At 41.4% G+C, this 25,693-nt stretch overlaps 1 protein-coding gene across 2 annotated transcripts in view; it reads right to left on the bottom strand.

Moving 5' to 3' along the window:
* The window catches only part of SLC38A7 (solute carrier family 38 member 7), a 456,284-nt gene that overhangs the window by 102,115 nt on the left and 328,476 nt on the right, over nt 1–25,693 (bottom strand). The gene's annotated exons all lie outside the window — the stretch shown is intronic.

A 25,693-nucleotide genomic window follows, 5' to 3' on the forward strand; every position in this document is an offset into this window, starting at 1 on the left:
AAGGTTCTCGAGACTCTAAGTTCCTCAGACCCCCTCTGCCTCTAGGCCGGCATCTATCAAAACCCCCTCTGCCTCTGAGGGAAGATGAATCCTGAGTGTCCCGGGAATACTGAGACTTCCAGAACCACATCTTCTTTTGCCCTCGCTGATTCCCGGAGAAGGATCTTTGAGGGGTAGAGAAGCAGATCCTGATGGCAAACACTGTCGTCTCGTCCTTTCTACTCTGGACCAATGTCTCGCAAGCGGTCTTCCCGAACAAGGAAGAACCATCATAAGGGGCATTTGCAATTGACGCCTTAAAGGGCTCAATGAACTGACGCAGCCTGAGCCAAGCATGTCACCTCACAGCAATGCCAGACCTGGCTGCCCTTGCTGCTCCTTAGGTAGCATGCAAAAGGAGGCACATGGAGGTGTTAGATACCACTTTTAGAGTGGCCATCCAGGTGGAGAATGTGCGCTTATCCTCCGGCGACATGGACTCCACGGATGACTCAGCTAGCTCTTTTACAAGGTCGCGCTGCAGTCGGGTGACGTGTGCCAAATAATTCAGCGCCCTTATGGAAAAGGTGACTGAAGCACACACCTGCCTCCCTAGACTATCCATCGTCCTGGACTCTTGGTTGGGGGAACGGACCGTAGAACTTTCTTGTGCTAGTTCTTTCTCGGTGGCGGCTGCTACCACCATAGCATCTACAGAGGATCCTTTGTTCCAACTAGGCCTATCTGAAGGGGGACTTAGGACCTTGTCTGGGCATTTCGGAACTGGATCCATGGTGTCTGGGTCCTTCCATGCCTGGGTGGTGATAAGGCCCACCAGTGGATCCGCGGGGGGGGGGGACCCAGGAAGTAGACGGACCTGTGCCGATGGCCTCTAGAAACACCGCCTTGTCCAAGGTAGGCTTGGGGGCGGACCACTTCCCCCTGCTGGTGCAGGAGTTCCATGATGTCTCCAAAGGAGACATCATCGGGGGGTAATCTGGGGGAGCCTTCCCCTTCCTCCAAATTCGTGTCATTGGTGAGGGACTCCGGGAAGGAGCCCAGGTGCCTCCTTTTGAATGTCCATTTGCTATCAGCCTCTTTGGTGGGACTCTCCAGAGCAGACTCGCAAACTGCCTACTGTTCCGCAACAGGAACTGCCTGGGACACATCAGGCATGGGCTGTCCCTGAGTGGTCAAAATGGCCAAATTCACTTCCAGAACAGAGGGAGTCGGGGTGGAACCTGAGGAAATAGTCAGGGGTCTTGACCCACTCGAGAGAACCCTTTCCACCACACTGAATGCCAATGGAGACTGTGCCTCCTGGGACACCAGTAAGGAAGCAGCTCTCCTCGGATCCGATGGGGGAATCAGAGCCGAGCCTGCATGTGCCGAGATGCTGAAGGGAGGGTCATGACCCGACATGGTCGTAGCCGATGGAAACCCCACCTTGGATCCGATGCCCAGACTATGGCTCTGAGAGCTGCTTGGGTCCAAACTAGTCAGATTCAATGTGCTCAAGGTAATGGCCGGCGTTGAGGTACAAGGTACCATCGGCACCCCACCCCCCGACACCAAGTCCTCTCTGATCCAAAAACTCTGATAATAGGGTTGAATCGGAGAAGGAGTTATATAGGAGTGAAAAAGAGAAGTGAGCTCCCGCCCCAGAGGGACAGGGGGCTGGCAAGACTCCCATCTGGATCTGGGTGCGAATGAATCTTCGCATCATTTTGTCCATCTCCGCTTCACTTAAGCTTCTGGTGGAGCACGACGATGAGGCCACTGATGCAGACCTGGAATGTCGGTGCACAGAATCCCTAGATGAAGGTCTAGGCTCCTCCGGCTCTGGTGAAAATTTAGGTGACCAGAGCCGAGGAGTGCTAGGCCTAGTAACAGCCTGCTGTTTTTGAGGAGGACCCAATCGGTCCGGGGATCTCTTCCTCGCCTTGTCCCTGTCCTGTTTAGAAAGGTCACCTTCCACAGGCCTCTTGTCAGGAGGGTGAGTCCCAGCCTGGGAGGAGGATGAAGGAGGAGTACAGACAGTCACAGCTGTGACTGAAGTAGTTACTGGGACAGCCACCCCGAAAGCAGAAAGTAGCCCCTTCATAATAAGTTTGTCCTTGCGGTCTTTCAAGGCCCTAGGGTTAAAGCCCACAAATCAGGCAATCAGTAGACAGGTGAGAGGCCCCTAAGCACACAACACACAGTGTGTGGCTGTCAGCTGGGGACAGCTTGTGGCCACACTCTGTGCACTTCCTAAAAATAGGTTTAGCCTGCTCAGCCATACTAGAAAAGAGAAAGGAAAGGTCTTTACCTGACCCAACCATGCACACACACAGACTAAGTAACGAATAGGGGAAGAAAGGTAACTAGTACACTAACCAACTCTCTTTTTTTGCTATGAAACGCGATGTACAATGAGGTAGGGGAGGAAAGAAGAGAAAACCTGATCTAACGCTATAAGAAAATAGACTCACTTACCCAAAAATAACTTTGTAGATGCTCACCACACCTGGAGCTCCAAGACCACGATGCTAGGCTAAGTCGTGGCAAACAAGATCTGAGGGAAGGAAGGAGATGGAGGGGTATTATGGGTAAGGGGAGGAGCTTGGATCAGATGCTGATGAAGCTGCCGTCTTGGATGTGATCCGGATCCGAATACCCACAGGTCGAAGAGCAAATGAAGTAAACTACTTCAGATTAAACTATTTTGGATTGTACAAATTAAGCTTCCTGGTATCTCATCTGGTCCCATGAAGTACTGAACAAACCATTTCACATGTAGTTTTTCGGAGGGACTGGGTTACTGGGAAGAATAATGGATCTGGTTCTCCAGAGCCTTGAATTTTGCTTCACATAAGACATATTGTGTTAGTGTGCTGGCTGGATCAGTTGCTCCTCTCATGGTAAAATTATTACTGCTCCTTTATTCATACTATATACTTGTTCCTTCCTCTTGATTTTTTCTGGATGCAGTTCTAGAAGGCCTTATTATTAGCAAATTTTACCTTAAATATATTATGACTGTTTGGTGAGATGTTTTTGGAGAAAGTTGACCTTAAAGTCGTTGCTTTGACTGGGTAATGTTTGAAGATTGGTACATACTTTTCTTTTGGTTTAAAATATATTGATTTTTGTAACTTAACCACTTGAGTTTAGAGCAGAATGTCCTACTATATTTATGCCTCATGCACATGAATTTACTGAAACAGCTGTTTAAAGTACTGTAGATGGCTGTGAATGATGCACCAACAGTTTGAGAGATAGGCCAAGTCCAGACTCGCCTCGGAATGCAACAAAGTGTTTGTTCAAGGCACCATAGTTGTCCACTGAAAATTTCTTCAAGATGGTGCATTTTTTTATTAGGTATGCACTAATATAACAAAGCACATCACAGCATCTGATGGTTTAATTTCTCCATGTTTTTTAGGTTTCTAATACCGTGTTGGGAATGGATTCCATTCAAAAGTCAAAGTATGATTAAAGTTCATGAAATTAGTATTATTTCAATCTTTGATGTTAGCCAAAAGTGCTCTTTGCAGCAGCATCAATGTGCCTGGAACTGACTCCTGCAATTCATATGGAGTTAAATGTTTTAGTAACGTATCTAAACAAGACTGTAAATTCTTTATGAGACCCACTGTTCAGACAACTACTGGAACTGTCTGGGTGTCCTTTTTCCACACTGCCCTCATTTCTGCCTGCAAATCATGGTATTTTATGACTCTGTCTCTCTCTGTTTGTAATGCACTGTAATCACTGGGTGTAGCAATTTCAATGATCAGTGTTACTTTTGTCTTCTTTTCATGGACTATTATATCTGGTTTTCTCCCATCTATTTTTGAACTGCTGGTAATGGGTAATTCCAGGTTATACAAACCATCATTTTCTATGTTTTGTGACTCATGTTTCCAATGTTTCTCAGCTACTTCAATAGTGTAATGTTTGCACAATTCCCAATGCAATAGTCTTGTCACATTATTATGGCTTTCAGTATACAAGCTCTCTTACATTAGTATATTACACCCAGCAAGAAGATATGCAACTGCTTCCAGTTCTATTCTACAAAACTTGAATTTGTCTGTCTCTCCCACATGTTCAACAGACTTTGTAAACCAGTCTGGATATATGCCATTCTGGGATGCCAAAATTAACCTTTCATCTTTTGGTTTAAATTCACCTCTCCTTAACCAGAAAGAGTACGCCAACCCTGTCTACAAGAGTTCACACAGGTATGACAGCACCAAAGGGACAACAGCCTGGAAAGGGTCCAACTGTCTTTGTAGACACCATATGGAGAATCTTTTCCATTTAAATATACAAGATCTTCTGGTATTAGGCTCCCTGGCCTCCTGCAGGACTTTGAACACATCCTCATTGTAGAGGTGTCTGTAACAGATCAGAATCCTATCACCTACAGGGTGAAGTTCAGAGAATGTAAGTGGGGATGGATTAGAGATCCCTTGTCCTGTATGAAAAGGTCCACTCCAAGGTAACTTGTGGCGACTGCCCCTAGCTAAATGCAGAAGGAGGGGGAACCAGTGCTGTCTTGGCCAAAAGGGAGTCACCAACAAGATTTTTGGTCTGTCCTTCTGAATTTTCATTAGGACTGTCTGAATTAGTGGGAAGGGGGAAATGCATACAGAAACAACCCCCTCCAAGAGACTGAGAAGGCATCCGTAGCCCTTGTTAGAGGACTGGGCAACCTGGTGCAAAAAGATGGAAGTGGTCTGTTCATAGGGGAGGCAAACAGATCTGTCTGAGGTGTACCTTATTTGTGGACTATGTCCAAGAACACATCACTGTGGAGCATCTATTTGTGGGACTGTGACATGGATCCACTTAAGTTGTCTGCCTGAGTATTCTGTTCTGAAGGGATGTACATTGCATGACTCCCTGCTTTGTGGCAAGCTGCTACACTTGGAGAGCTAGTCTGCATAGAAAGTAGGAGTTTGTTCCCCACTGCTTGTACACATACCACTGAACTGTAGTGTTGTCTGTGAACAATTTTAGTGGGCCTTATTTCAGCATGTGTTGGAAGGCCTTTAGGGCCAAAATAATTGCTCTCATCTCTCCGATATTAATATGCATTCCTGTTTGATGGAGTCCAGACAAGTACCCTGGACTCTTAAAGAGCCAATTGGCTGCTCCCCACTCCAGATCTGAGTCATCCGTCTGTGTACATCTTTTGTACTGGCAAGGGAGTCTGTAGGCGTAGTCCTGGGATGTAGTATACTTGATTCAACCACCACTGAATCTCTTTTTTGAGGCAAGGCAAGAAGGGGATTTTTTACTCTAGAGGATGAGTGTGTTGAGCCATATAGACCTTGGGTACCACTGCAGCTTTCTCATGCGGAACCTCTCCAATGGCAACATGGGAATGGTCGATGCCATGTGACCCAGGAGTCTGAGGTACTGCCTGGCAGTCAAGTCTGTGGCCTGAAGGACAGTAAGCAGGTACTGCCTTAAGTTTTCCACTTTTTGAGGTGGTAGGAAAGCCCTCATATCAGTTCTTATCCTGCACCCCAGGAATACTAGGCCCTGAGAGGGGGTCAGGTTGAACTTGGGGTAATTTATCTGGAAGCTCAGTGCTTACAGGACTGAAATTACTATTTGTAGATGGTGTTGCAGGGATTCTGTGCAGTCCGCCTGAATGAGAAGGTAATCTAGGTAAGGGAAAATTTGAATCCTTTGGGTCCTGCAGAAGGCTACCACTGGTGCCAAGCACTTGGTGAATAGACTTGGTGCAATAGAAAGCTGAAGGGCAAGGCCAAGAATTGAAAATGTGAGGCCACCACAGAGAAGCATAGGTATCGCCTATAACTGGTCCTTATGGAGATGTGTAGGTAGGCATCCTTGATGTCCAAGGTGGCCATGAATCCCTGAGGCAAAATCAAAGGAAAAAAGGTTTGCATAGTGAGCATTCAAAAGGTGGGCACTTGCAGAAATATTGAGGTGGGAAAGATCTAGGTTTGCTCTCCATGGTCTATCTTTCCTTGGGACTAGGAAGAGCCTGGAGTAAAAACCTTTTCCCTTCTCTGTCAGAGGGACAGGTCGAATAGTTCCCTGGGAAATGAGGCTGTCTATAACTGACTGAAATAAAGGGAGCTGTTCCTTGGGGGGCTGCAGAATATCCCTGAAGGATGGAGGTGTAATCCAGGTCATGAAATAACCCTTCTCTATAATGGATAAAACCCACCTGCCTGTGGTGATGCTTTTCCAAACAGGGAAACTGTGAGACATCCTTTGGGACAGGGGAATGGAGTTGAGGGTTTTTTGCAGGAATGGCAGGTAGTCACAGACTACCTGCCCTGTCTTGAAACTGGGCAGGAATCTGTACAGGCCTGGAAGGAGTAGTTTGCTTTCTGGCACTCTTTCTGGCCCTGGACGGAGGGGTGGGGGCAGAATGCTTCCTGATGAATTGCGTTTTTGATGGGTACTTCCTGTGGAATTTGGGGATAACAGAAACAAATAGGTGCTTTAGGTCCTGTAACTCCCTTCTCTTTTGTTGCAGAGTTTTGAATAACTCACCCACCTTTGTCCCAAAGAGGGCTGAGTTGTCCAGAGGCACATCCAAGAGTTTTGCCTAACGTCATAAGGTAAGGGCTGTAACCTTAGCCAGGCATATCTTCTCAGGACTGAGGCAGATGCAGCTGATGTAGCAGAAGCTTCAGCAGCATCATAGCTGCACCTAATGGAATGCCTAGCGACCAGACAGGATAGGGATAGAAGACTGGATATCTGAGCTTTGGCCAGAGAGTTTGGGATGTCACCCAGTTGTTTGGTGGCCTTTTCCAAAAGGGCTAGGGCATACTTGGATATATGGGTCTGGTAATTTATTGCCCTGAATGCCAAAGTAGAAGAAGTGTAAACCTTCTTTCCAAGGCATTCCATGGCCTTACACTTTGTTTGTGGGCAGAAGTGAGGAGGATGGAAGAAGTTTAGATGCCCTATCAGCTGACAATAAAACAGTGTCAGGATCCACTGCAGGGCACTTAAGGAATTTGTCTCCCTCAGGGACCTTGTAAAATCTGTCAAGCCTTCAGGGTGCAAGAGGCTGAAAATCAGGATTGAGTGATGCTGCATTAAATCCATCCAGAAATGCTGGCAGTACTGGTGGTATAGCTGACGGGGCAGGGGAGTCCACCTGAAGAAGTTCATAATATCTTTTCTGAACTTCTGTCATCTCAGAGGAGTCCCATACAAAATGTTCCCCCATCTTTGCAATGGTTTCCCCAAAGGTAAGACCCTCAGCTGCAAATTCTTCATCTGGGGAGGCATAGCCACAGGGTGATGGCAACTGGGAAAAATATGAAAGGGAATCCTCTGAGGAAGAATCAGAGGATTCCTCAGCTTTAGCCTGGGAAGTCACTAATGGCTGAGGCCTAGGGCTAATGACAGGAGGATGCCACTGGGGAGGCTAAGGGTTTAGCAGTCCTTACAATCATAAAGGCATTCAAAAGACATTGAGAAAAGGCCTGCCAGTCTGGCTGGCTCTCAGGGAAGGCCTTAGTTGTGTCACAGCCAAGGTAGGCCTGGGATCAGTAACCTGCGAAGTAGTGGAGGGATCCGTCCAGGAAGCCGGTACAAGCAGAGGTTCCCCCCACCATCGGAAGCCGACATCTTCATAACCTCCGAGGACGTGCCTTCCACTCTCGGTTCTGTGGCTTCCATATTGGTACCAGTGTACCCAGATATGTGGATACCATACCTTTCACCCTGGAAACATAAAAAATCTGGACAAAGGTCCATGAAAATTAGGTACAAATCTCTATGCTGTAGCCTAAAATTTGCGTAAATAATTATGTAATCCCACCCACTTCAATGGAATTGTGGGATACAAACTTTCAAATGTAAACTGAAGAACAGAACCAAAACATGGTCTCAGAGTCTAGACCCTGTAGTAAATGGTAACCAATTTTTTTGAAATGTTTAGCAATGATGTTCACTGGGAAGGGAGAAGATGATGAACCTCAGGATTTTGTTTTTGGTGACTTGCAGTATGTAAGTTTTGTGGTACAAGTAAGGCATTTAATGGTAGGCAATATTCTAATCTTAGCAAAAGAATATTATAGTTTGCTAGGACCTCCAACAGTTATTCTCCATGGCCTACTGATCACTGGCGTAGTTTGAGTTTGTGCCGCCTGGGTTTGCCGCCCTTCCCCTCTCATAAAATCATGGTTGAATGGCCCCCCCCATACACAGGCTCCCTCCCATCCCACAGCCATTCCAATGTCCCATTACTTGGCTATTTCACCCCATTTACCATACATACTAATGTGCATACTGCTTTACTTCTACAATGATTATTTGGATTTCATTTAAAACTTTTATTTTAAATTTTATAGCACAAACACTAATAGACATCTGCTACACAAAACAATACAGTCTCACAAAGAAAAGAGACTTAGCATTAAAATGTCTATGCCCTAGAAACTCACATTCATTGAAACAGCATTGAAACCCACACTCAAAGAAAATGCATCTGGCCAGTGGTGGATAAAGATTACCTTTGGACTGTTTTCAAATCATAGGCCCCTTGCATATGAAACATACATGTGTTCTTTGATGCACCTTCTTGACTGTATTAAATTATATTCTTTGTATAATACAGCACACTTGTTAGAGCGCATTTTAAATTTAGTGCAATAAAACAAAATGCATGAACCAATAATGACAAAACTGCCCAATTCAGAACATTTCCATCATAAAAGTGTACTCAGACTTCTACAATCCACCTGTATCAGTAAATATGCACAATCTCTGCAAAAGTAAAAGTCATCTAAATAATTCCACATTAAAGAGATATGTAACTAATGAAGAGGTTGCTGCTAGCAAACAACTTTATATTTCATTGTTTCATCTACAAATAAAGTGCCTGTTGTCCTTGAGGCATAAATTGCCAATGTTACATTAAAAAAAAAATGATAATCTAGTAATACTGCAATACGGAATGGATGGCAAACTGATAACAGGTTCAAAGTTACTAGGAATCTCCACCAAAGAGGACATTCTCAGGACTGCAGCATCCACCCCCTTTAAAAGTACAACATGGTACAGTATCAGCAATCCATTTACATACTGTGGGAGTACAAACCACAGCCTTCTGCATCAAAAGCAAGTATTCTACTTGTTGTCCTACTAACAACACAAACAGACTTGGCAAAAGCAGCACTAAACGTCTCTCCCCCTGAAGAACTATGTAGCACAAGAAATCTGGAAAAAGCCAAAATTTATTGGGGGGGGGGGGCGCAAAGGCCCAAAGAACCAGGGACACATTTTAAACATTGCGTGTATAATCTTGGAAAGTTGTTAGAATAAAATGTTTTCTGTTACCATGCCTTTCCTGAAAAATAATAAAACGACTCGAACTAGGACAGCCACCAAAGTAATAAAACACACGAAAAATACTGTCCCAATGGTAGCAGGGAATTCAGCTGTTGCTTAAACCAATATTTTCAATAAGACCAAAAGCTCATGCAGTAAAAATCCACGAGGTAGTCCATAGGTACAGATGCAAAATCCCTTTATTCACTAACACATAAAACAAATGTTGAGCGCTTTCCTCTACATAAAGTAGACTTCATCAGAACCTACCTCGTGGATTGTTACTGCATGAGCTTTTGGTCTTATTGAAAATATTGGTTTAAGCAACAGCTGAATTCCCTGCTACCATTGGGACAGTATTTTTCGTGTGTTTTATTTCCTGAAAAATAGGAAGACTGAAACGTAAATGGCTGTCATTATTTAGTGAATTCAGTTCTAAGCTGCGGTGGTGCAGCATTAGAGTTGTTGCCTCACAGCAAGAGGTTCTGTTGGATTCTTGGCTGGAGTGCCTTGTGTGGAGTCTGCATGTCCTCCCCGCGGTCGAGTGGCGTTCGAAAGACATGCGTGAATGGGCATGCCTTCATTGAAGGTTGGGTGTCGGGCTGGCAACTCGGCACCATAAAAATCTACTGTCAATCATTAGCGGACTGTGGCAACCCCTAACCGGAAAAGGCCGAAAAGACAAACAAACATTTAGTGAATTCAGTTCTCAATGATTTACTACAAATCCACAAATGTTAAGAGGAACAGACAAGACGTTATATGCACAAGTGGTGGTACTGATGCACAAGGAATCACAGGTGGTGATATTGGTAGGGACTTCAGGCTCTTGCTCTTTGTACCCAAGGGGTGCGCACACACACACACACACACACACACACACACACACACACACACACACACACACAGACACACAGACACACACACACACACACACACACACACACACACACACACACACACACACACACACACACACACACCTGACAGAGCTGCTGGATTTCTACAACTGCCTTGCCCTTACATAAATGGCTGCTGTATTAACAGAGCTGCCTTGCCTTTACACACACAAGTTCTAATGGAGCTGCCTTGCCCTTACACACAGGAGTTCTAATGGAGCTGCCTTGCCCTTACACACATGAGTTCTAACGGTGCTGCCTTGCCCTTACATAAATACCACCATAAAAGTTCTAACAAAGCTGCTAGATTTCCTTGAGCTGCCTTGCCCTTACATAAACGGCTGCTATATTAATGAAGCTGCCTTGCCCTTATACACACGAGTTCTAATGGAGCTGCCTTGCTCTTACATAAATAAATACAGAGCTGCACACACTACCTTAACTAAATAAACAGATTTCTAATGGAGCTTCTTCTTCTTTCAGCTGTTCCCATTAGGGGTCGCCACAGCGGATCATCCGTTTCCATTTCTTCCTGTCCTCTGCATCTTGCTCTGTCACACCAACCACCTGCATGCCCTCTCTCACCACATCCATAAACCTTATCTTAGGCCTTCCTCTTTTCCTGTTACCTGGCAGCTTCATCCTTAGCATCTTTTTTCCCAACATACTCTGCATCCCTCCTCAGCACATGTCCAAACCAATATAATCTTGTCTCTCTGGCTTTGTCTCCAAACCTTCCAAAATAGGCTGACCCTCTAATATACTTATTCTTAATTCTGTCCACCCTTGTCACACCAGTGCAAATCTTAACATCTTTAACTCTGCCACGTCCAGCTCAGACTCCTGCCTTTTTGTCAATGCCACTGTCTCCAACCCATATAACATAGCTGGTCTCACTACCCTCTTGTAGACCTTCCCTTTCACTCTTACTGGTACTCATCTGTCACAAATCACTCCTGACACTCTTCTCCACCCACTCCATCCTGCCTGTACTCTCTTCTTAACCTCTCTTCCACACTCACCATTACTCTGAACTGTTGATTCCAAGTATTTAAACTCATCCACCTTCACCACCTCTACTCCCTGCATCTTCACCATTCCTCTGTCCTCCCTCTCATTCACACACATATATTCTGTCTTAGTCCTGCTGACCTTCATTCCTCTTCTCTCTAGAGCATATCTCCACCTCTCCAGGGTCTCCTCCACCTGTTCCCTACTCTCACTACAGATCACAATGTCATCTGCCAACATCATAGTCCACGGGGACTCCTGTCTGATCTCGTCTGTCAACTTGTCCATCACCACTGCAAATAAGAAAGGGCTAAGAGCTGATCCTTGATGTAATCCCACCTCCACCTTAAATGCATCAGTCACTCCCACCGCAGACTTCACCGCTGTCACACTACCCTCGTACATATCCTGTACCACTCTTACACACTTCTCTGACACTCCCGACTTCCTCATACAATACCACAACTCCTCTCTAGGCACCCTGTCATATGCTTTCTCTAAGTCTACAAAGACACAATGCAACTCCTTCTGACCTTCTCTGTACTTATCCATCAACACTCTCAGAGCAAACATCGCATCTGTAGTGACTTTCCTGGCATGAAACCATACTGCTGATCACTAATCATCACCTCCCTTCTTAACCTATCTTCCACTACTCTTTCCCATAACTTCATGCTGTGACTGATCAATTTAATCCCTCTGTAGTTACTACAGCTCTGCAGATCACCCTCATTCTTAAAAATCGGTACCAAAACACTTTTTCTCCATTCCTCAGGCATCCTCTCACTTTCCAAGATTTCATTAAACAATCTAGTTAAAAACTCCACTGCCATTTCACATAAATGGAGCACTACCTTAATAAATGAGATTTCTAATGGAGCTGCTGTCTTGTAGATTTGCCTTGTTTAAATAAAGAGATATGCACGGAGCTACGAGACTTCTGAAACGGCCTTTCATAAATAGAGATTTCTAACCACAGCCATGCATAACTACAGATTTCTAACGGAGCTGCTGCTTTGCAGATTTCCACACATGGCTGCTATATTAATGGTGTTGCCTTGCTTAAATAAACAGAGGTACACACATGGAGCTAAAAGATTTCTGACATACTGGTCTGAATAAACAGTTCTACAGCACTGGTTGTGCTGCACTGGTCTAGATTTCAGGTCTATATTGAATGCTCGAACTTTTAGAAGTTTGAGTGTCATATGGTTGACTCCATATGATTGAACTTCTAAAGGTTCGAACATTCAAAAAAAATAAATAACCTACCTGAAAGTTTTAAGAAGGGGGGCAAGCCCTCCTGTACCCCCAACGCTCTTTAAATATACCAACTCCAAGATCACACTACAGTGCAGATAAAGGGAAATCTTCCCATTCTGCGCTGTATGGAGATCTCTGTTAAAATGTTTGAAATTTCAAAAGTTTGATCATATGGTGTCGATCATATGACACACTAACTTTTGAAAGTTCGAGCATCCAATATATACCATAGATTTCTGCTGTTAGCGAAATACACATACAATAAGCTGGACCCCGTTCTTCTATTTGATTGCATGATACAATTGTTTTATTTTTTGTTTCTTACCTGGCCCCTGACCTGCGGCATGGTGCTGGGCATGGGTTATTGTTGCACTGCTGCAATATTCCCTCCAAACAGTTCAAATTAACAGTCCAACGAAGCTGATGTCTTTCATGCACGACCCCTGTATGCTGGTGATGCATGGCGAAGTCAGCCATAAATTTAAAGTTGTACTACAAAAAAAATAAATAAATAAATCGGGAATTAAAGGGGCCACTCGGGAATTTGTGGCACCCCACTATTTTGCCCTCAATACTGGTAAATACCTAGAAATCTGGTATGGTTGAGAGGTTTGGCAGCGGTCAATGGTTCCTCCAAGCTAACGCTGGCCAAATGGGGGATGTTGGGTGGAGGAGGTGCAGCTACAGATTCAGGCCTAGCTATTTTGGCTTTTTTCTTGGGTGGCTCAACAGGCTGACCGGATGGCCCCTCCATACTTAAAGCTGAGTGCTTGAGGCACTGATTCTCAAGATAAATACTTAATGTGTGCAGACAGCTACACAGGGTTTTCAGAACGAAGGCCTGGCAGATGGAGCAGGACTTCTCTGTCATGCATAGGCCCTAAACAAAAAAGGCAAAGCTCATAGACGTTTTTATGAGGCATCTAACGACTGCACCTACACTTTCCCTTCCTGGATGACATGAACCCACACAGGCATGCAGTGACCCAAATAACAAAATATCCCCAAAGATGTACTTATCTTCGAATTTTTGATCAGACGGCAGGTACAGCAGGAACAGCTGATGTTCAACTGGCGGCAGAGAAGTTCTAGGGACTGGTTCAAGCAAATGTCACATTATATAGCCCACGTTCCCTTAGCCAATGTCTGACATCACACACACACACCTTAGCAGTGACCAGAAGCTTTTGTATCCTCTCCGGACGCTCAGGTAGCAAGAGTGGGAAACCCAAGAGTTTGGAATACTGTAACATGAGAATAGAAGGAAATTGAGGAATATATAATATTGGTGTACAGTGATTTTTATGTGTCATTTGACAAATGTGAAGCATTTTTCTTGTTTCCCTATCAACTGATCCAATACCTTTTGGGGACATTTAATCCCCACAAAACTGTAAATTAGAACAATAAGGGCAAATTGGTTCATGGCTTGGACTAGATGTCACGGTTGTTTTCGGTATTAATTTTAGTCTTCTAAAATATTCCATACTGAGTTTTGTTCACATATGTTTAACTTTTGATCCTTCATCAATTCACAAATATTTATACACTCCCCCTGCTCAAGTTTCTTTACATTACATTCCTGTCCCAGACCAATATTTTCTTGTGCTGTAACTTTCCTGATTTATTTGTTACTTTTGCATATTTATCAAGATCAAATGACATTCTTACATCATCTGGGAAAGTTTTGACCACTTCCAGTTGTACTCCACAAAAGGATGAGAAGTCTTTACACTTTGTTGTTTTCTGGGAGCCTAACTGTAACCATAACCTAACCTAATCTGTTAAACAGACAGTTTAATGGATTAAGGGCATGACAAAAGAGCAACAGTGACAAAGAGTCACCCTAGAATACCCCCCTTTGAATATTTATCCCTGGGATATTAATTTTGTCCAGTATCATGGCTTAACTGCAAAGTGGTTTGCCACTGTTTTATGTTCATTGTAATGTAACTGATCAATGTAGGGTGTATCTTAAACATCTGTAAGCATTCCTTTATCCATGAATGTAGGATGCTGTTACATATGCTTTTTGTAATTTAGCCATGCTATCCTTCTATTTTTACATTTCTCCATTATTACTTTATCTAACAACAAATGATCCTTTGTTTCAGGCTGGTGTTTCTTCGGGGTGCAGGTATAAGTAGTTCTTACTCAGGGCTAACTCTTCATGTAAAGATATCAATACTTACAGCCAGATGTTAGACATTGCATCTGGGCCTGGGGTTTTGCAGTTAGGTGCTTGTCTTAATTTTGTTTCAATTTCTCTGGTGGTTACTTCATCCCATTTCATATCATGTACACTTGAACTTACATTTCTTTTACTTCTATCCATTTGGCATCTTTAAGTTCCACAGGGTCAGAGATATTTCTCCAAAATATGCCTATATGTTTTGGTTTTATTTCCATTCTTTTTGCTTTGTTTCCCAATTCTCTATAAAATCTTTTGGGTCATCAATGAATTACTTATTTTGTACTTTCCCTTTATATTTATTTCCATATCTTCAAAGTTTTTCTGCCTGTGCTGATCTCTTTAGTTTATTATATTCAGCAGAGTAAAACAGATCCTCATCTGTTCTAATACCGTGCATTGCGTTTATCATGCCTATCTTAAGTATTTTTACTGATCTGCTCCCTCTTCTACACTTTTCTAGCAGTCACACTTTGTGTTAATTGAGTTTTCTCTATTAGATACTTCCACAATGGCATTTGATTTCTTCCCTTTATTTCCTTATTGCCCTGTATTTTTGAGGTGAGACTGTTACTAAGGTATACAATAATAAATCCTATTTATTTCTGTCATGTCACGAGTTTTTGTTAACCTTCATGATTACTGTGTTCATTTGTTTGATAAGACTTCTACCATTTTGACTTTATGTAATCTATTTCATTCATTGATCTTAATATGTCTATCTGCCTCTATTAAAATCAAGCAACTCTTCCCTTACATAATTTTCTTCTAAACTGTGGGCACATTCTTTGTTCTCTATTTCCTGTGGGCATTCTACAGAAAGTTCCAGAGCATCTTCCTGTGACATATTCTCTTCAGCTGCATCATGCATTGCTATGGGGCCCTTACAAGCCTAGCCAAGAATTTATTCCAAAAAGAAACCTCAGTCAGCACTTGTCACCCCTGTCAATGAAAGACACAGGTGGAACCCCCTGAGACAAATTTGTGGCTTCCCATCAACTCATCATGGTTGCACTTGAAGACGGTCAGTGAGGTACTCTATTTGACATGTACAGGAATTCTATACCAGAGATGGGGCAGCCTCTGGGGGACAAAATAAACCTGTCTCTCCAGCAGGTTTTGCTGATGTCATATATTAGATTCAGGCCTTTCAAGCAGGTTATGTGCGATGAGTTAGACTTACAGATATGAAGCATCTCTAGTAGGGTAGCGTGGGTCTGCTGAATGGTACGATGATGCTTTTTTTGCATTTAGCTTGAGGTCATGACTTTGGCACTAGTCATTAGTTGCTGTGAGACCCTCTTGCAGTATGCTAACATCACTTGGGGAGTAAATGACAACACCCATCTTAGTCGTCTGCAAACTTGGTCAGCCATAGGCCTTTTGACCTCTGAAAAGTAGATGCCAAACAGTAGGGGTCCCAGGACAGATCATTGGAGAACTTCACTAGTGACAGGTCTGCTATAGGAGGTGGAGGTGCCTATTTTAACCTTTCAGAGTCCAGTTGGTGAGCCACCCACCTGATAAGAAATGGATTTACTCCAAGTTGTGTTAGTTTTTGATGATGTTAGAGTGGGGATTGTGTCAAAGGTCTTGGCCAAGTCAAGGTAAGCTGTATGCACTGACTTTCTCTAATCCAGGGCCTTGGCAAAAGTCTTAATGAAGTCAACCAGGTTCAACAGGCAAGATCTGCCCTTGATGAATCTGAACTGGGTGGGGTCAAGTGCTTGGAGATAGTCTATGTCCTTGTCTATGAGATCCATAATAATACGCTCCATGGCTTTACAAATCAGACGTGTCAAGCTAATAGATCAATAGCTTCCAGGGTCAGTAGTGGCACCACCTTTGTGCAAGGGGATGACAATGTCAATTCTCCACTCTGCAGGAATGAAGCCTGTACTTAGGTTTTGGTTGAATAGGGTGCTCAATGGTGAAGCTAGTTCTTGCTGAAGATAGTGTAGAATACAGCCTGGGATACTATCAGGTCCCATGGAACCTGTGTTCTTTGCATTGGATAGAGCCCTTAACACTTTATCTACGGAGATGTGAGCTGCAAGTCAAGTATCAGGGATGTCAAAAGGGCCTTTGGGGGGTGAAGTTTGTGCTGAACTCATCTGCTAGCAGGTTGGCTAAGTCAATAGGATCAGTGTAAGTGATACTTTTAAGTACTAATTCAGAACAAACCTGGGTTTTGCCATGGAGGTTCCTGACGTAACTGAAGAAGGCTTTGTTGTTTCCCTTTGTTTTGGAGGCTAGTCTCAAATCATAATTGGCTTTGGAGGTTTTCACTAGTGATCTAATTTGCTTGTTGAGGCTAAGGAGGGAGTTTTTCCAATTTGGAATTTGTTCCTTTTTACCCTTGGACAACAGTGTCTTCCTGTTTCTTCCTTTTGTTGTAAAGGCTGTTGATAGAGGACGTCCACCAAACAGGTTTGCGTTTCCTTGAGGAGCTGGTTTTAGTTCTGTTGGGTATGGCTGAGTCCATGCAGTTGTACAGGTGCTTGAATACCGCATTGGTGTACTGTTCAGCATAGTTGTCTGCATCCTCTGAGGGTGGTGGGGGTGTGAAGCTACAGATACCCTCCCTTAGGAGGCTACAGTCAGCTTTTGAGAAGTTTTTTAGCTTGATTATGGCTGGGGAGATTGGGTGGGACAGAAACATCGAACAAGATAGTCCAATGATCTGATCTCACCAGGGAAGAACATACTATGGAAGTGGTGCAGTGGTCGCCCATGTTGGTGAGAACCAAGTCCAGAATGTTATCTCCCCTTGTGGGGGATGAGACCAGCTGGTCGAGTGTGTTAGAACTGATGAAGTCTAGGAATTATTGAGTGAGTGCATTAGTGCAAGAATAGTTCACCCAGTCTACGGTGGTGTAGTTGAAGTCACCAAGGATGAGGGTGTTAGGGGGTACCTTGATGAAGTCAAACAGATCCAGGTAAGTAGAGTGAGTGTCCTGAGTCATAGATGGCGGTCTACAGCTGGCTTGCCAACTGTCAGTTGTACCTGGAGCAGTTCCAGTGCGTCATGCCAGCAGACCAATCTGGAGGTGTGCCTTTCCTTAATGAAGATAGAGACTCCACCACCCTTAGTCTTCCTGACCTCATTTTGGAGTCAGAATGTATGTAATGAGGTACAGCTTGGTAAGGCATGGCTGCTCTCCACAGCCCTGAACCAGGTTTCTGTGACCACAGAGACATCGGCATCTTCAAGTGCAAGGAGAGCCTCCAGTGAGTGCATTTTCAGGTTAAGGCTTCCAGTGTTTAGCAGCATGACCTTCAATTTTTTTTTTGACGGACATTTCATGTTGAAAGATTTGTCTTCTGGGCATTGCCTAAAAAAGGCACAATGGGGGAGGTGAGAGCCTTGGCCAGGATCTGGAATCCCAGTGGTGACAGGTGGAGGCCATCTCTGGCAAAGCAACGAGGCCCGTCAACTATGTCATCCCAGGCAGACAGATACTGGATCCCCTTGGAATGACAGCAGAAACTAACCCAATTGTTGAAGTCAATTATTTTTTGTTGGTATTATGGTAACGTTCTTGGTGAAGGTAGGATGCTGCTTAGGGCTAGGTTCATGCCTGCCTGGGACACATTCTCTGAGAGCTCAGCCATGTCTTGCTTCACACAGTCCAGTGAGGTACATCTCAAGTGATTCACACTAACATACCTGCACTTGTGGAGAGACTTAAGTTCATGCGTGTTGTGGCAGATTCTGACACCAGACAGACAAATGACTGTGAACACCTTCTCCTTGTCGAGCCTGGTGAGGGGGACATAAGTGTGTCTCACAAATTGGTCACCAATGACTAGTATTTTTGGTTTACTGTTATGCTTTATGGGCTGTGATGGTTTATTGTTTTGCCTTATGGGCTGTGTTTGTGAGACACTGGTGTGTTGTGTGATGTGTTTGGTGTTACATGTGGAATGTTTGTGAGTGTGTTTTGGAGGTCTCTCCTGTTTAGGTAAGTTTCTATTGAGGACGTCTGCAAAGGTGGGTGTGGTGTGATACACATGGCGTGATGCTTGTGTTGGCAATCTCCTCTCTGTCAGGAGTACTGACTGTGGCAAGAGAGAGGATTCCAGGTTATTGATGTAGATGCATTTCTCGCAAGTAGTAGAATTATGTGCTAGGAGAAGAGGGCTGTCAGTAAACATGAGGCATTTGCTACACTGTCTCAGTAAGCCCATGTTGACCAGGCTGGCAGGAAAATCTGATGGGAATTGTCCAGACATAGTGTTCCAAATACTTGGGTGGACTTATGGAGAGAGGGTTTTGATAAGGGTTTGTTCACAAGAGTGTAGACCACAAAAATCTTACATGTAAAGTAACTGGCCTGAAGCACAAGTGCTAAAACCAAAACTAAGATGCTTAGAATAAGAGATAATTTAATCAGGCTACTAACAAGCAGTAGACTCACTGGCCTATCACTCCGCAACACTAACTGAGTCAGAGTTGCCACAGTTTCATGTTCCTTCCCTTACTGTGCAACTCCAACTGAACTTTTGTACTGGATTTCTAATGAAGGCTTCAGAGTATCTTCATGTGGCAACTGATCAGATGCTGCCCTTTCCACCGATTTTTCCTTAGTTTGGTGACTCACTGTTCTATCATGCTGTGACGTTACCAGAGCTGGATTTTCTACATTAAATTATTCACTTCACAGGTAATCCATAACTTCAGTTTCTATTTCTTTAACTTCTCTATTACTAATCCTATTTCTTCCCTTTGTTTCCTTATTTTTGTACTGTAAAAATTTCCATATCCAAATGCTTTTGTCTGTATTACTCTTCACACATTTTTGGTGCTGTTTTTTTATTGATTAGTTTTGCTTTCTCATTTGCATAAGTATCACACCATATTAAATCTCTTTCTTTTCCATGTCCATAGTTCTCATTCACATGCCTCGCACTCCACCTGTTTCTGGTTATTTTGGGGACTCATTGTTCCATCATGCTGTGACATGACCTGTGTTAGACTTTGTACACTAAATTCTTCACTTCACACGTATTTCATAACTTCAGCTTCTGCTTGTTTAACTTCAACTTTATTAACCCTCTGCTCTGCATTCCCCCTTTGTGATCTAATTTTCAGTATTGCAAAATTGTCCATATCTGGGTACCTTTGCCTTTATTTCACATCAAATACTTTTGGAGCTGCCTTTTTGTATTAATTAGTTTGACTTTTTTCCTTTGCATAAATATTATACCATATCAGATCTCTTTCTTCCCCACGTCTATGTTTCTTTTTTATACCTTTCAAAAATCTCTAGGTTTTGTTGTTCATATTTTCATACTTCCTCTGCCGCTTCTTTTTCCAAATAGCCCAAGGTTTCTTGCTTTATAATGGTTTTCATAAATCTGTTTTACTGATGAAAAGAAAAAAAAAACTAAGACTAAAAATAAGTTATGCAAAGAAAATTGATTCATTATGTGGCCATTCCTCATGAATCAGACTAATTGTTTCCTTTGCCCTTTAAAACAGATCCATGAATGTGATGTAAAGTTTATGGAAAACAAGAAGGTTGTTTAGGAATATGGAAGTTTTTTTTTTTTTTTACTGTTATTAACTAATGGCCTGGATTCTGTTGTAAACGGTGTAATGGCATTGGATAGTGTGTCCTGTATCCTCCATTCTTTTACAAATATCAAATCAACTGTCCTATCAAAGTCACTGCAGAAATGTGTTACTTGCGTAGATGACCTTCCCTTAACTGTTTCAAAAACGCAGAACTCTACTAATGTCTTTCTACACATGCAGACAAACTTCAATATATCTTAGATTATTCTGTTAAGATAAAATCAAATATTTTGTTACTAGGCTTTACTACAAAATATTCTGTGTTCTATACCAGTCAAAAACAGTGTAAAACATTGTGGATATTTGTAAACAGCAACCCCTTTTTCTACATTTAGAAATGAACCTGAAGGCAATATTGCACTACTGTAAATAAAAAAAAGAAGAAGACTCTTCTGGGGAGGATCAATATTGTTTTATCTAAACATCTCCACTACATTTCAAAAGAATAATTTCCACTATATTTTACTTTTTAATAAGATAAGTAATGTTTGGAAGAAGCCTTTATGGATGAATAGAACCCCCCACTACTTCATCAGCCAATCTTAATACCAGACATGCAGAACAATAATTCTATGTATGGCATTTTAAGACTACTTGCTGTTCTGCAAATGGTAGCCAATATACAATATTTATTTCATTTGTTAACCAAGTGGGTACATGGTCTCAATACCCTTTTTCAGGAATGACCAGGCACACATCCAAAATTCTGGAATATCTTTTCTAAAGAGAGTTGATTTCTTAATTACATTTTAATTATATTGTGGACTCTATACACCTGGCAATCACCATAATTAAACATAAATAAAAACAGACCACCAGTACATTAAATACCATCAAAAACACACTACCATTTTAGAACACCAAGGCTACAAAACATCATTTTAGTTTAAGAGAAATCAACTCTCCTTTCAGGTTTTAGAGTCAGAAATGATATTCCAAAACTGCCTTGACATCTAGAAATAAAGTTTAAACTATAAATCAACTTGATCTCACTGTTATGACTTGCAGCTTTGGTGTGACTGGCCTAGAAGAAGCACTGAAATCAGTTGGACCATAAAAACAAGGAAAATGCTTCATGCTTATCAAATGATATATAAAATATAGCAGGATCATGTACCACCTGTTCTGAAGGAGGTATGAACCTCCTCAAAGCTGACTACAAAGTACAGGTCTGCAAACATGGGACTGCATACATATTTGCTGACCCCACTTGCAAGGTTAGTGAACAGTTCTAAAGGTTGGAAAAAAGAAATACAAGATGACATTTTGCTTAGTATAGCAGAGGCATTTCAGAAAAGAGTGTTAATGGAAATCAAACCAGAAGCAAAAAATAACTGGTAGCAAGAATGTGCCAAAAATGCGGACAGTTAGGAAAATGGATCCACTACTGGTGAGAATATCTACTGACTAAAGGAAAGTGGGGACATGCTATAAAAATCATTAACCTGATTCTGGGCTTGGACCACCATTTTTGCTTCCACAGTGGGTTTGACTCTTGAGAAAGAGAGTTAATGACAATGAATGCATCATTACTTAAGGCTGATATTGAACTACAACAACCCTCTTACCAGCAGTGCTTAACAGAGCTTCTGTCCACTACTAGCTTGACAGAAATGTATTCCTTATTGCTTTCCATATTATATACGTGTCTGTGTAAACAGATCTAGATACAGCTCCCACTCCCTCTCTCTGTCATATAAATATATGTGTTTGTGTGTCTATTTTTAATGCTATCAGATACTCAGTGGCAGACCCTGTTTTAATTCAGTATTTCAACAATTAAATTATACAGTTCAAAAGGATAAACAATTGCTCCCTCATCCATGGCTTTCACCTGTGAACATGACAAACTACCAAGACGGGACTATAAGGGACACATCCCTGCTTTATGCCCTCATTGGCATCCTAACAATGATGCCATTTTTAGTAATGGCCTAACCCTGCCCCTACGAAAGGTCTGCTCCATTAGGTGCCAGAGCCGTAATCATGGCTTCATCCCCATACATGACTGAAACTGGCCACATTCTCCTGTCTTTATACAGAATGGAAACTTCACTTACCACTTCCGTAGTCTAAGGATATTTTGTTTACCAGTACTTTTTAACATTAGGATATTAAATTTATAGCCTCACAGCCAAGATCATGATGTGCTACTAAATCTTAGTGACTGACCTAAACTACTTATAGCTTCCACATATATATTGTCATTTATTACTGCTTGTTAATAGCCTGAGTACCTTGCAACTATCACATTCTTAAGTGTTCAGTTGCATTTAATCTGCTGTATTTATTACTGGTGGTTAACAGTCTGATTACACTATTTATTTTCCAATATATAGCATATAATCAAATACAATAAAAACATACATTATTTTATTTTATTTATATAAACTACAATAAAATATATTTATATAACACTATCTCACAGGCCAGGGATAACAATAAACTTGTTTCTTGCCTATTCCTGGACCTCTCCAAAGCCTTCAATACAGTCTCTCACCCTCTTCTACTATCCAAACTGTCTAACCTCAACTTCTGCACCTCTATTACCTGGTTTACCAGCTATCTGACTGACCACGTGCAGTGTGTAAAATGGCTCTCTGCCCCCCCTCTACTAGTGAAAATGGGTGTCCCCCCCAAGGATACATCCTAGGCCCATTAATTTTTAATATCTTCACTAATCTTCTACATACTTCTGTCCTCTGTCATCCCTTATTCAATATGCAGATGACTCTGCAGTAATCACCATTGCAGATTCTCCTGATGACCTTATATGTACTACTCAAGCATCTTTCAACTCAGTAGAACCCTGGCTCTGTGACAACCAGCTAATACTTAACCCTAAAAAACAAAACTCCTACTCTTGCTTCCTAAAAACCTCACCCACCTTAAATCAACCTTTTTAGTACTCTCCCTTAATAATGCATCCATCATTGTTGAAACTAGCACAAAACTACTACGAGTAACAATAGATGACCAACTTAAATTTGACTTGCATATAAATAACTGTATTAAAAAGACACACCAAAAACTGGGCCTTCTCTATCGAAACAAAAGTTTCTTACAAATAAAGCAGGAGTTACCCTCTCTCATTCATAACTACTACCTAGTCTACTGTGTAGCTGTCAAATTCTCACTAATCTCAACTCCACACTTCTATCAAAACTAAAATCCACCTATAACAAGATTGCAAGATTCGCTGCTCAACAAACTTATAAATCTCACCATTGTCTCTCACTAAGATATTTAAACTGGCTTGAACTACCCCACTCACTCCTTCACTCCCAACTACAGATAATCCACACAATTCTATACCAGCAATCCTTCTGTCCTAGCCTATCCTCTTTAATCTCTCAATACTCCCCTACCAGGTCTGTACGTAGCTCTGACCAAAACCTATTACAAATAAACAAAGCTAAAACTAAATCTGGATGCAATCTCTATAGCTCCAATCCTTCTATAGCATGGAATAAACTGCCATTAGAAATCAGGTCTCTTACATAAACTAATCAATTCAAAACTGCACCCAAAGAATACCTAAAAGCACACTGGTCCTGCCCTTATCATTCTCCATAAACTACATTCAGTCCACTTGTTAAACTCTACCTTACTATTCACTATCAGTACGTCCTCTTTTATTTCCGATGATGAACTATAACCGCTGCATACTATTTACCTTTACATCTACAGATCTCATTTCCTCTTCTGATCTCAATTTATTAGAAACAGCTACTGTTACTTATAATTATTGCTGCTATTTATGAATTATTGTCTTACATTGTTTAATGCTTACATTTCAAAACAATGAAGCCTCAACTAATTACCTCTGTATTAACTAATATACTTTCTATGTAACTACTGTGAAATTCTAATGCTTTTAATGGCTTGTATACTGTGGAGCTTTTCTCCCCGGGCCTTGCTGAAAAAGGGCTATTCAGCTCAGTCGGACCATCCCGGTCAACAAATGTAAAATAATAAATAATAAAATAAAATAAATATTATAAATAATATAAGGAACGTATACAGAACAAACAAGATAAACTATGTACAGTATATACAAGGGCATGAAAACAGAATGTTGAAAAAAAATAAAGTTCCAAAATTTTCCCATTATCATTAAAAATGTTTCCTTCTTTTTTCCTTTTTCTTTTCAAGCATTAGTAACAGAATTAATCTGATAGAAATCAATAAGAGATAACACGTTCATCCAAGGATTATTGATAAATAAGTTGGGGTGAATTCTTTGTTCTTTGACTTCAGTCTCCATGAATGCTGTTTCTTTAAGAATAAAAGAAACTCTTCAAATGTTGGAGGTGTAGATATTTTCTTTTTGGTGGTACATTTCCTTGCCATCGCAAGGATGGACCAAAGAAGAATGGAATTAACATTCATCAGATCATCATTATCATTTACATTAAACAATATTAAAAACTTTGATAAAGAAAATTCAGTAAGCAAAGCTTGTAAATATTCTTCAATCTTAGACCAGAATAAACTCAAAGAAGAACACTCATAAAATATATGTATCTGATCGGCTTTACATTCTTTTAAACCTCTCCAACACAATAAGTTACTGTTTCCATTTATTTTAGCAATTCTATTTGGAGTTAAGAAGGCTCTGTGCAAAAAATTTCAAGTAAATATATGCCAATATTGAGACCAACAAGTGTGTCTAACAGATAACACTTGATTATGAGAAGTAAATCGAGATGCCTGACCTAAAGTAAAATGATTCCAAAATTTCAGATTTAAATGTGCTTTATATTTAGTAAATATCTTATAATGTTTTGAAATTAAGTTATTAATTTTTGGATTATATGTAATTTCATATATTAAATATAAAAAGCTTAGGCTCTTTAAAATGTGAATTACAGATGTGCATAAGTTTTTACATTATGTAATAACAGCCAATCTTGAGAGTTTAAATTAAATTATGAAATGAGTTGTTGAACCTCTAGATTCTGAATCTTTAATACAATGATACTAGTAGACAAACTTCTTGGCCTCCTAAATTTCCAGTACATGTTATTAATTTTATTGAAAAATAAATTGTGATACTGAAAGGAATTAGAGACTCAAGCCAAATTTTCATGTCAATATTAAAAAGAAAATAATATTTTTAAAAGATTTTGGTATAAGATTATGTATTCTGACTCTGTATAGGGAAATACTTAAATCAATTTAACCAAGAGCAAACTGTTGAAAAGGCTTGGTAGAGAGCATTCTCCCCACCTTCATCAGATAATAGTTTAATTTAAAATATTTCATTACAAATTTAAATAAAAACACATCAATGTTTAACAGCCTGAAACTTGTAAAACCATCAGAGACCTAACCTGAATCATTTTAATATACATTTAATGGACACTATCTCATTGTTCCTCAATTCAAGTTGCCAGTGACCTCCTGCCATACATATGCTAGTGCCCACTGAGATGAACTTAC

The sequence above is a fragment of the Protopterus annectens genome, chromosome 8.part0 (assembly GCF_019279795.1).
Source record: "Protopterus annectens isolate FY-2018-M chromosome 8.part0, PAN1.0, whole genome shotgun sequence".
NCBI lineage: Eukaryota > Metazoa > Chordata > Ceratodontiformes > Protopteridae > Protopterus > Protopterus annectens.